Raw genomic sequence first — 14,250 nt, forward strand, 5'->3', positions numbered from 1 at the left:
TTTTTATTTTATTTCATTTCATTTTTTTTTCTTTTTTTCAATAGGTATCAATATTATATTTTATCATTTTCCAAAATAAACACAAAATAGATATTACTGATAATGAAATCATACTATCTTACTAAGAGGCCACTTTAGCATTCTTTTATTTTTTATTAATGTATTATAGTTATTAATAATATTATAATTATTGTCAGTATAATTATACAAGTATGAAATATAATTTTCTCCAACTCAGTTTCCACTACTTTGCGATTCTCTTCCCTCTTCCTTCCAACTATTTCATTTCCTCTATTCTAGTGATCTAATTGTGCATGTGTGTGTGTGTGTGTGTGTGTGTATGAAATTCACTGTGCTATATTCATATATGTATGAAGGAAAGGAAAGTTTGGTTAGCTTTATTCAACTCTTCCTCCATTTTCTCATTGTTCTCCCCTACCTACTCCAATCCTCGTCTGCTACTTCACTCTTCTCTATTTTATTTTCATGGAATTCCCATCTTGTTTTTTCTTTTCTGTCTTTTTTCCCCTACTTTTGGTCTAGCTTTCACCCATCAGAAAAAAAATTCAACCCATGATTTTCTTTTCTGGGTCTGGCTCATTTCACTTAGCATGAAGTTATTCAGTTTTATCCATTTACAAATGGATATATATATATATATATATATATATATATATATATATATATATATAATGGAAATACCATAATTTCATCCTTCTTTATGGCTAAGGAAGACTCCATTGTGTATATATGCCATATATTTTCATCCATTCATCTGTTGACAGGGACCTAGATTAGTTCTATAACTTTGTTTTTGTGAATTGCACTGCAATTGATATGGCTGTATCCCTATTAAATTCTGATTTTAGATCTTTTGAATATATACTGAGGAGTGACATAGTTGGATCATATAGTGGGTCCAGTCCTAGTTTTTTTTTTCTTTTTTTGAGAAATTTCCATACTGTTTTCCAGAGTGACTGTACTAATTTGCAGATCCACCAACAATGCATGGAACCTTTTTCCCATATCCTTGCCAACGGAAATAAAACGAAGAATCAATAAGTAGGGCGGCATCAAATGAAAAATCTTCTACACAGCAAAAGAAACAATTAATTAATAGCATGAAGATAGATTAAAGAATGAGGGAAGATCTTTGCCACCTGCACTTCAAGTAGGACATTAATATCCAGAATATATAAACTCAAAAAACTTAATAAAAAAACCCCAAATAACACATTAATAAATGGACAAAAAAACCTAAACAGACACTTCATAAAGAAGAAATACAAATGGCCAGTAAATACAAGAAAAAAAAAACTTTCAACATTTCTAGAAATCAAGGAAATGCAAATCAAAACTACATTTAAATTTCATCTCATTCTAGTCAGAATGGCAATTATAAAGAATACAAATATTTTCTTTTTTATGTCCTTAAGTATCTATCTTTATTCAGATTTCTCTCTTTACATTTTTTGAATATTATAACTTTTTTGTCTTACTTTTCCAATTTACTTCTCTCAAATAATTTGTATTTTTATCATCTTTTAGCTTTTATAATTTTTGCTCCCACCATTCCTGTTGCTTTTGTTAGTGTTGTGGATATCATTTTTGGGACCTGGTATTTATTTTACTGCTATATGTTGTTCACTGCTGTTTTTTGTTGTTTCTGTTGTCAGTTTCCTCTTTTATACTTTTGTAGGTACACTATATTTTCACATAATGGAGGATTTGTTACATATTCATATCTGCACACAATATTGCAGTATAATTTGGCCAGTGTCATTTCCCAGTATTTTCCCATTATCTCCTGTCAGCCAACTATTGTCAATTTCTGACCTCATCATTCCTGTTGAGGTTTTAGCATTGTAGATGTTATTCTTTTTTAAAAAAATATTCTTTTTTAGTTGTCTTTGGACACAATACCTCTATATTTATTTTTATTTGGTGCTGAGGATCAAACCCAGGGCCTCCTCACATGTGCCAGGCGAGCACTCTACTGATAAGTCATGACCCCAGCCCCCTGTTGATGTTATTCTTGACACTAGGTTTTTACTTTAATGTTGTACCTGGTTTACTGCTGTTTGTTGGTGTTGTTGTTTTTACTTCCCCCTTTATTCAAGGTACTAGAATTATAACATGACATTTTGAGTTATGGGGGTAAATTCTCTGCCACAGACTACACTCCCAGCCCCAGTAAGAGATAACATACCTTGCTACACACACAATATAACCTTGCAAAAACATTGGCAAATCCTTTAACACCAAGAATAGTGAAGATTAAAACACCAAAATAATTACCAGGACCCAGGTAGACATGAATGGGGAACATGAAGACCAACTCCTGGACATCTGCTCCTACAGTAACAGCAGAGAGAAATAATATAGACTGAGGATACCATACCTATAAAGATTGTCAACCTAGGGCTCTCCCATACAAATTCAGAAGATAAATTGTTGACAGACTAGAAGAGTAATCACAAAGAATGTACCCTATATACTCTGTTATTCACAATTTTCTGATCCACTAGAAGGACTCTACTCATGCAAGACCTTAGTTGAATCCTTAGGCTCCAGCAGAGTACATACTGTGCCAACGTTAAGTAATCAGCATGATAGAAGCAGCAGGGAAACTATACTATAAAATCCATGTGGAATTATATTAAACAATATATACGAATTTGATACATTGTACAGAAAATGTTGTACCCTAAAAAGGCATTCACATAAAAGTGTGAGAAAAATCCAAATCAACAGATGTACAAATCTCAGCATAGAAGTGTAAGAGATATGAAAAACAAGTACTTGCTAAGATTCAGAGTTCACCAGCTACTGACTTCAAAAATATTGAAACATATTAAATGTGAGGTAAAGAATGACTATATTATACATCCATAAATAACAAGAAAACATAGAAAAATAACTGAATAAATTAAGGAGGACAGTATAGAATGTGAATAAAATATTCAATAAAGAGATAGAGATATTTAAAAAGAGTCATATAGAAAAATAACCACATTGAAATGAAAAGTTTATTAAGTCAAATTAAAAAAAATGTGGAAATACAAACCAATGGACTAGATCAAGTGGAAGACAGAATTTTGGGGACTTGAAAACAAGATTGAAAAACTAGAAAATTCAGAGAGTAATAAAGGAAAAAAATAAGAAAAATAGGAACAGCATATATAAGATCCCTAAAACAAAATTAAGAAGACTAATCTAAGATTTATGTGTCTTTAAAAGGAGTAGGGATAAATGACAATGACAGAAAACCTATTTGATAAAATAATAGCCAAAAAAAAAAAAATCTTGTGCATGAGATCAATACTCAAGTATTAGAGGAATTTACAGCCCCAAATAGACATAACCAGAAAAGAACCTCTCCAGGATATATTATACATAAAATGCCAAAAGTTCAAAATAAAAAAAAAGATTATTAAAAAATCAAAAACTGCAAGAGAGACACTACAAGTCACTTATAAAAGTTAACTGTATCAGAATAAGATCAGATTTCTTAGCAGAAAGGTATGATACTTTCTAGCATTAAAAGAGAATAAATGTCAACATATATTGTTATATCCAACAAAATTATCGTCCATAATAAATGAAAAAATAAAGGCCTTTCAAGATAAAATAAAGGAATTCATAAACATTAAGTCAGGATTGAAGAAGATACTTAAAGGAATACTGTACAGAGAAGAGGAAAGTGAAGACAACCATGAGAGCAAGGGAAAGAACAAATATCAATAGAAGAGGACATATGCAAATGTGGAATCAGAAGGAATAATATATTAGAAATACAACAGTATGGCAGGCATTAGTACATACATTTCAATAATAACCCAGAATATAAATGGTCTTAAAATTTTGATTAAAATACATACTCATGGATTCGGATAAAAAAGAAGACTCAACTTTTTCTTGCCTGAAAGAAACATATCTTTTTGGCAAAAAAAAAAAAAAAAAAAAAAAAAATCCAGAGACTGAAAGTGAAAGGTTAGAAAATAATGTTTCATGAAAATGGATTCTGAAAGTAAGAAGTAGCCACTCTTATTTATGACAAAGCAAACTTCCAAACAAAATTAGAACAGACAAAGAAGGTTGTGGTTACATATTGGTAAGGAAACAAACCATCAAGAAAATATAAAAATTGTAAATAGATATGTACTGAATGTTGGTGCACCAAATTTTCTGAAACAAACACAAGGTGATATAAAGGAACAGATAAGCTCCAATACAATAGTAGTGGGTGACTTCAACATCCCAATTAGCTGGGCATGGTGGTGCATGCTACCAGTGGCTCAGGAGGCAGGAGGATCTTGAGTTTAAAGCCAGCCTCAGTAACAGTGAGGTGCTAAGCAACTCAGTGAGACCCTGACTCTAAATAAAATACAAAATAGGGCTGGGGATGTGACTCAGTGGCCTAGTGCCCCACAGTTCAATCCTGAGTAACCCCCCCAAAAAAATCCCAATTATAGAAATAAGTCATCCAAACAAAAAAATAAAAAATAATCAGAATTAATTTATACCATAGAAAAAATGTACTCAACAATCACATACATTATTTTCAAGATGGCAGAATAGAGAAGACCACTTTTCTGGCTGCTTCATAGCATAAAACCAATAAACCAGACAGCTTCTCAGTATGTGGGTGAACAAATAAAGGGGGGAGGTCCTTACTAGAATTTAATACCAGAAACTCAAAGAAGATCTGAGACTCTGAAGGTTGGATATGATAAAATAAGTAAAAAAAAATAGAATATACTTTAATACCTGGAGACAACATAATACACTATTGAGTGACCACTGTATAGCAGAAGAAATCAGGAATGAAATTAAAAAAAATACTTAATGGTAAATGAGAATAGTGACAAAATTTATCAAAATCTCTGGGATACTATAAAGGCAGTTCTAAGAGGAAAGTTCATTGCATTGAGCTCATTCATTAAAGAATAGAAAGTCTCTAAATTAATAACCTAGAATTACTTCTCAAAGCCTTGGAAAAAAGAAGAAAAAGTCAATAACAAAAGTAGTAGATGACTGGGAATAATTAAAATCAGAGGTGAAATCAATGAAATTAAAAAAATAAGTGAAACAAAAAGTTTGTCCTTCAAAAATAAATAAAATTGACAAACTCAGCCAAGATAATGAAGAGAGAGAGAAAACTCAAATTACTAAAATTCATGCTGAGAAAATTATGAAGAAATATTATGACACTTCTTAAATATAGACAATAATCAGAAACTATTTTGAACACTTATACATCAATAAAATACAAAATCAAGAAGACATCTACAAATTTCTAGAGAAATATAGCCAATCCAAGTTGAATCAGGAGGACATAGAAAATTTAAGCAGATTGATTTCAAGCAATGAAATTAAGACCCCTTCAAAAGCCTGCCAACAAAGAGAAGCCCAACAGCAGACAAATTCTCAGCTGGGTTCTACGAGACCTTCAAAGAAGAAATAACACCAATCTTCCTCAAATTATTTCATGAAATAGAAAAAGATGCAACCCTGTCAAACACACCCTATGAAGCCAAAACTAGATGCATTAAGGAAAGAAAACTTCAGACTAATATTCCTGATGAATGTAGCAGCAAAGATTCTTAATTAAATACTGGCAAATCTCACTGAAAAGCATATTAAAAAGATAGTGTACCATGATCAAGTGGGTTTCATTCAAGGGATGTAAGGTTGATTCAACATACATAATTATTAAACATAATTCACCACATCAATAGACTTAAAGATAAGAATCACATGATTATCTCAATAGATGCAGAAAAAGCATTCAACAAAATCCAGCATCCATTCATGTTCAAGACACTACAAAAACAAGAGATAGTAAGAACATATCTCAACATTGTAAAACACAAGGTGAACATCATTCTAAATGGAGAAAAATTGAAAGCATTCTCTCTAAAAACTGAAAAAAAACAGGGATGCTCTATTTCACTGATTCTATTAAACATAATCCTTGGAACCTGTGCCAGAGCAATTAGGCAAAATAAAGAAATTAGAAACATAAAATAGGAAAAGAAGATCTCAAACTATTCTTATTTGATGATGACAGGGTTCTATATTTAAAAGACCAAATAAACTCCACCAGAAAACATGTAGAACTCATAAATGTATTCAGCAAAGCAGCAGGATATAAAATTAACACCCGTAAATCAATTGTGTTCACATATACCAATGATGAATCAAGTGAAAGAGAAATTAGGAAAACTATCCAATTCACAATAACCTCAAAAAAGTAAAATACTGTGAATCAATCTAAAAAAAGTGATGAAAGACCTCTATAATTAAAACTACAGAACTCTAAAGAAAGAAATTGAAGACCTTAGAATATCGAAAGATCTCCCATGTTCTTGGATAGAATTAATACTGTCAAAATGGCCATACTACCAAAATCGCTACTCAGATTCAATACAATTCTTGTTAAAATCCCAATGATGTTCTTCACAGAAATAGAAAAGGCAGTCATGAAATTTATTTGAAAAAAACAAGAGGTCCAGAATAGCCTGTAGAGAGCAAACTTGCTCCACCACCAAATTCCAATTTAAATGGAATCATACTCTCCAGATGATTCAAGACCAATCTTGTTTGAGAATCATTGACCTAAATGTGACAGCAGAGGAAGCAGAGGTGAGTAAATCTCAGAGGACACTGAGAATGCAAGAAACTCCCTCCCTGTTTGGGGGCATTTTTTTTTTTCATTTGTGTAAAAGTTATCAGTAGTACTACATAATCTTTTTTTTCACTTACAGCTTAACTCTGCATGAGAGTGGTCCAAGGTATTCTGGTCTTATTCACTTAGCTCTTTATAGAGAACCAGTATTGGGTTATCCATATGTTCCAAAGCATTCAGCACTTTCTAGAATTAGACTTGTCTAAGCATCATTTTTTGTCCATTACAGAGTCATAACAGAGCCAATGGAAATTTACTGTTTATAAACAAGGAAATTATATGATCAAAAACCTACCTTGACCAGAAAGTGTTCACTACTGCCCAGCTTTCCAATCTTCTGTAGTCTGATAATTTTTCTTTCCTTGTTTTAAAATGTGTGCACTTAATTTTTGTTATATGTCATTTATATTAGTTTATTCTGTGTTTCTTTAAAAATTACCTGAGACTGGGTAATCTATAAGTAAAGAGGTTTATATGGATCATGATCCTATTGGCTGGAAGGTTCAAACAGTAAGGCAACAGCAACTTGGGGAGGGACCATTGCTATATCACAACATGGTGAAAAAACAGAAAGGGAATTAACCCTGCAGAATAAACACAAGGAATTGCTACTCCCAAATGCACGGAATTGTTACTAAGTATCCTGTGGGCAGCTCCTTTCCCACCTTTTGGTAACATAGACAAGATAAGAGGAGGACAGAGCATAATACGAAAGAAAACATAAAATCTATAAAGGGGCAAGATACCACTACTCCCATGAATACCAGATATTGTGCCCACTGGTGAAATTTTTCTGTTCTATCCTTTAAATAAAACTTCTTTTCTACTCTTGCCTTTGTGTTTCTCAGGTGTTTAATCTTCAACACCTGGGGAATAAGGAACCAATCCTGATTTTCAAGACCAGTATCATAGGGACCAATTTTCCAGCACATGAACTTCTGAGGGATATTCTCAAACTATATCCAAATATAAGACCCTTGAAATTTTACTACATACGCTTACTTAAAATGTTTTTTTTTAAAAATCTTAACCAGCTTCTCAAACAATAAATGAACTTTAAAACACTTTTACTCCAATAGCATTCTTTCTAAATTATTGTTTTTCTGTCATTTGGAAACCCCATAAAAGTCGACATTATTCTTAACTTTACAAATTACTTATTTATATCCATCTAAATATTACCAGATTCCTAATTCTCTTTACCTATTGTGTCACTAACATTTCTTCTGGAATTACTTTATTTTGACATGGGTATATCCTTTGTAAGTTCCTTTAGAAATGGTCTATTAGGGTAAATTATTAAGAGTTCTTTATTTCACATTTGTCCTCAACAATCATTTTTTGACTACTTATTTCTAGGTTGAAAGTTATTTTCTCTTTTCTCATAGAACTTCAAATATATGAATTGGGATTGTGGTTAAGTGGTACAGCATTCACCTGGTATGTGTGAGGCCTGGATTCAATCACCAAAGAAATACAATTTCAAATACATAAACTTTTCATCTGCCTTCCATTGTTACTTTAATATGTAGGCTGTCAGTTTATCATTGCATGTGATCTACTTTTCCATTCTAATTTCTCTTCAGAGTTTCTTGCCAGGTGTAAGCCCAGTGACTTTGGAAGCTGAGGCAGGAAGATCAAAAGTTCAAGGCCAGCTTCAGCAATATAATGTGATCCTATCTCAAAATAAAAAAAAAAAAAAAAAAAAAAATAAGGACTGTAGCTCAGTGTAGAGTGCTCCTGGTTTCAATCTCCAGTATCATGAAAACTGTTTCTCTTTGTTTTGAGAATGTTACCAAATGACTAGACAATGTATGCTTTTTTTTCTCTCTTTCTTATTGTGTTGAGAATTGAACCAGAGCCTCATGCATGCTGAGCACATGCTGTCTCATTGAGCTATATCCCCAAGCCCTGGACATGCCTTTCTAGTTTGCTAATATTTTATTTAAGTCCATCTAATTCATTTAGCACATACATTAATCTTTGCAAATAATAACTTTTTCAATGTTATTAATTTCATTTGATTTTATATATACATATATTTAACATGTATTTTTATTTAATGATTTTTAGAGTTCATTTTACATTTCATAAAGCATTTGTACATTTTTTCATAATCTGTATCTGATCATTCTAATAACTGAAGGAATTGGAGTCTAAATTTCTACTTTGTTTTTATCTGTTAACAATCACTCATAATGGTTTTGTCCCTATGAATTTGGTGACCTTCTATTGTGAGCCCACATTCTATTCATCTTTATCTGTGATAGTGTTTAAATTGAAGATGGCTTTCTCTAGAGATCTGTACTTGCCTCTGGGTGGGGGACTAATTTAGTTCCTCTTTTGGGTGATACATTTTTAAGATTTGTTCAGCACACTTTTTGTTATATCTGTATTTACTTAATTTTATGTAGTGCTGAGGATTGAACCCAATGTTGCACATATGCTAGGCAAGTGTTCTACCACTGAGCTGTAACCACAGCCTCTGGGGTGATACTTTTTTAATGTCCCAAGTTTTAATTTCAGTCCTTTTGCTGGATACTGACCCAAAGTTAGTATCCTTATCTATTTCAGTGATGGTGATAACAGTCATCATATGTAAATCATATTTCTGCTTGCTTGTTGCTAGCTGCACAGTTTCAGCTTTATTATTTTGGGGTTATGGGCCAGCAAGGAGGACACCTTAAATTTTTCTCATACTTTCTAAGCTCAACAATACATTCAATGTATGTTTTATTCAGGACATAATTGATCTATTATGAAGAAGCCCCTCAAGATTATTTCTAGTTCCCCACACTGATAGAAGTTCTCTTCTCACTCTAGCTTTAATTTACAGGAATCTGGATTTCTGCTCTCACTTTTTATCTGAAATTTCTAATACCAAGATCACCCAAGAATTTCATAATGCTAAATCTAAAAGACTTCTGTCCTTGTTCATATTGACCTTCCAACCATACTAGAGTATCTCATAGTTTCCTTGATAAATTCTTTTTTGACTTTTTAAAATTTATTTATTTATTTATTTATTTATTTATTTATTTATTTATTTATTTATTTATTTATTCTAATTGGGTATATATGACAGCAGAATACATTTTGATTCATTGTACACAATTGCAACACACCTTTTCCTTTCTCTGGTTGTATACAATGTAGCGTCATGTTCAGCCATACATGGTAAGTTCTTTTTATATCATTTATCCCTTAAATGTTAATCTTTCTTGGGATTTAAATCTTAACTCTTTCCTTTTAAACTCACATAATTTATATTATGCATAACATCCTTTTTTTGTGTTTTTAGCTACCATCTATATACATATGGCCACCAACACAGTGTCATCATCTCAGATAATATCTATCCAACTGCCTATTCTACTTGAATATTCCATAGTTACCTCATATTGAATATGTTTAAAACATAAATATCATCTTGATTTCTGTGCTCTCTATCCAAGTTGCACAGGCCAGAAACCAGACCATTATTCATAATACTTCCTTCTCCCAAATATTTCACATTCAAAAAAACACTGAGTCAGACTTTTCTACATCTCTTGATACATTTACTTTTCTCCACCCTCAATGACATTGTTTAGTACTGAAAAGTCACTTAGTGTTGCTTAAATATTTAAAAATTTAGATCTGAAAATTAACTTAATGGATCTTCTACTAATGAATATCATTTTGAATGATAAAAAGATGAAAATGTATACCTTAAGAAGGGCGGGGAGAAAAGAAGAGGGGGCATCTAGCCCTTGTTTCTGCGGTTCAATCTATTTCTGCTGCTGCCATCTAGTGTTATGTCTGAACTTTTTGCTTGCTTTTTAGCATTAATGTGCATCTTTCTATATCTCTAAATGCCACTACATGAAGGGATATGGATATTCTAATTTCCCTGTCCAATGTTCTTTCTAATTCACCATATTTAGTATCAAATAGGACACAATCATTACAACTGTAGTTCCCATTTGTTTTGGTCCTTGTATTTGACTTAAGTATGTACATACTTTAGCATCCCAAATACTTCTTTATAGCAGTATTTGATTATGCACTGACTAAAAATTTTATAAAGCAAATAATCATAGAACATCAGAGTTGGAAAGTATTTTCAGTCCTAGAAGATTCCCAGGAAGTGATTTGTGAGTAGGGGTAAGGGTAATTGGAATTCTTCACTATCAAGCCCTGCACCTCCCATTCTTTCCTCACCATATAGACACATACCTCTTTATCTAGAACACTATTTTATGGCTTTTATTTATTCTCCTTGGGTCCTATATAAGTTATTTTTTCTGTATCAAGTTTATCCCAAGTAAAGATTCTACTCCTTAAAAATTGAGACTCTAACACCATTCATATTAAAAATGCTGGAAAAGCAAGGATTGAAGGAATTTACCTTAACATCATAAAGGCCATTTCCAACATACCCAAAGCCAACACAATACTAAATGGATAAAAATTAAAAGCATTCCCTTTAAAATCAGGAACAAGACAAGACTATCTCCTCTCACTACTCCTCTTTAATACAGTCCTCAAAACATTAGCCAATCAGGTAAGAAAATGAAATCAATTGGATACAAATAGGAAATGAAGAAATCAAACTATCTCTGTTTGCCAACAATATGATCCTATATATAGAAGACAAAAAAACTCCCCCAGAAGACTTCTAGAGATTATAAATGAGTTTAGCAAAGTGGCAGGATACAAGATCAATACCCATGAATCAATAGTGTTCCTATACTTGAAAAGTGATCCATCAGAGGGAAAAATCAGAAAAACCATCCCATTCACAATAACCTAAAAAAAATTAAATACTTTGTAACTAATCTAACTAAGGACATAAAAGATCTCTACAAAGAAAATTATGGAATATTGAAGAAAGAAATTGACAAAGACCTTAGAAGATGGGAAGACACCCCATGTTTTTGGATAGACAGAATCAATATGAAATATGAAGAGTCCTTGGAAAACTGAGAATGGAACCACCATTTGACCAGCTATCCCATTCCTCAATCTATACCCAAAGGACTTAAAAACAGAATACTATAGGGACACAGCCACATCAATGTTTATAGCAGTACAATTCACAATAGCTAAACTGTGGAAGCAACCTAGATGCCCTTCAGTAGATAAATGGATAAAGAAACTGTGGTACATATACACAATGGAATATTACTCAGCATTAAAAGAGAATAAAATTATGGCATTTGCAGGTAAATGGATGGAGTTAGAGAATATCATGTTAAGCGAAATAAGCCAATCTCAAAAAAACAGGAGCTGAATGTTTTCTGTGATCGATGGGTGCTAATCTCATGGGGGCAGGTGGGAAGAGTTGAGGAACTTTGGTTGGGGCAAAGGGGAGGAGGAGGGAGCAAAGGGGAAGGAAAGATGGTGGAATGAGACGGACATGGTTACCCTAGGTACATGTATGATTGCACAAATGGTGTGATGTTACTTCATGCACAACCAAAGAAGTAAAAAATTCTGCTCCATTTGTGTGCAATGAATCAAAGAGCTTTCTACTGTCTTGTATAACTGATTAAAACTAATAAATAAATTTTTTAAAAAGAAGGGCATGGCAGAGGAAAGCAGCTTAGGTCAGGGCAACAAGGAAGCAGAAAGAGAGTTCTGCTCACCAGAAACAAAACAGAAACCTCAAAGTCACACCCCTAATGACCTACCCACTCCAGCCACATTCTATCTGCCTGCAATTATTGTCCAGTCAATCCATATCAGTGATTAGTTTATATCTCTCATAATCTAATATTTCACCTCTGAAATTTCTAGCATTGTCTCACACATGAGCTTTAGAGGGATACCACATATCCAAATCATAAGAATGTTGCAGTAGGAGAACAGAATTGGACTTAAATTTTTTGCAAACAGTTTTTCTGGGCATGCTGATGTACGATTATAATCCCAGTGACTCAGGAGAATTAAGCAGGAGGATCACAAGTTTGAGGCCAACCTTAGCAATTTAGTAAGTCCTTGATCAAGTTATCAAAATCCTGTCTCAAAATATAAAATTAAAAAGCTGGGGGATGTAGCTTAGTGGTAAAGCTCCCTTGGATCAATCTCAAGTATCAAAAAATAAGTAAAAATATAATGGGCTGAGAATGTAGCTCAGTTATAAAATGCGCCCAACTTCAATTAACAGTACTTCAAAAAATAAATAAATAAAAATAAATAAAGCATTTTGTATTACAGTTTTAGGGGTAAAGCTTTAGGAACTATGGTTCAGGGGAAGATAATACACCATTTATGAATTGCAGTACAAAGATAGAGGCCTCAGCATGTTCCAGGTGATACTGATTTCTTGGAACAAATGAGATTTGGAGTCAGAAAATTATCAGTACAGTCATTTCATGCCCCCATATTGACTCCTTTACCCAAGTCACTTTCTTGTTCTGCATTAGCAGAAAGGAAGGAACAATGAGTGTTAGAAGGTTGTAATGTGACCTTGGGTGAAGGAAACAAATGAGTTCCTAATAGCCACTGGAATAATGGAAACATGTAGTCCTTGAGGAACTGCCACATAATCTATATTATGTGATAAGTGAGTAACACCCCCTCCCACCCATATTTTCAAAGGTGGGGATACAAGAGCAATATTGAAACTAAATGATGACATCCTTGGGTTAATATCTCAAACCCTAAGTCATTTTGTCCTAAATTTGAACATACAGGGGAAAGTGTCTTTTAATAAATTATCTGTAGTAGCCAAGTTCTTATTTCTATTTTTCACACACCACAAATAATTCTTTCACACTATTATTGGTGGTTGACTGAGATCTGGTAAAGGTGTGAATGAAGGGTGATGGTGAAAAATTATCAGAAGAAAATGGCATTCCTCTGAGTTATCATTTTTGTTTTGTTTTGAAATTTTCAATTGTAGGTATAATGGGAAAATATTTAAAAGATGCTGAAATAAATGCTAAACTTAATCAAAAGCTAATTTAACTTTAAAGGAAATCTGATTTTATTAGTTTATTCTTATTCAAAGCATTATACATTTTAATACCTTTATTGAAATACAACTTAAAGTTCATTTTTAATATGTACATTTCAATGGTTTTCAGTTTATTTACAGAGTTGTGCTCTTTGAAGTGATGAACATGATTGATAAAATCTTTACCAAATTAACCAAAAGGAGAGAGAAGACCCAAATCCACTCAAAGTGGATCAAAGACCTAGGAATTAGACTAGAAACACTGCAACAGTTAGGAGAAAACACAGGGTAACACTCCACCATGTCAGTATAGGCACTGACTTCCTAAATAAAACTCACAAAACTCAAGAAAGAAAACAAAGAATTAATAAATAAATTACTTCAAATTAAAGTTTTTACACAGCAAAGAAAAGCATTAAGGACATGAAGAGACACCCTACAGAATGAAAAAAAAAATTGCCAATTACTCTTCCAACAGGGGAAATGTTTGACATTCTGAAATCCATAAGTAACATAACTTTTTAGTTTGGAAAATTCAAAAAGAAGGAACTAGGAGAAAACACAAGGAAGGAAATAGTATAGAGACAAAATCTGAAATAAATAAAATAAGAACCAC

Source organism: Marmota flaviventris, chromosome X (genome assembly GCF_047511675.1).
Source record: "Marmota flaviventris isolate mMarFla1 chromosome X, mMarFla1.hap1, whole genome shotgun sequence".
Lineage (NCBI taxonomy): Eukaryota > Metazoa > Chordata > Mammalia > Rodentia > Sciuridae > Marmota > Marmota flaviventris.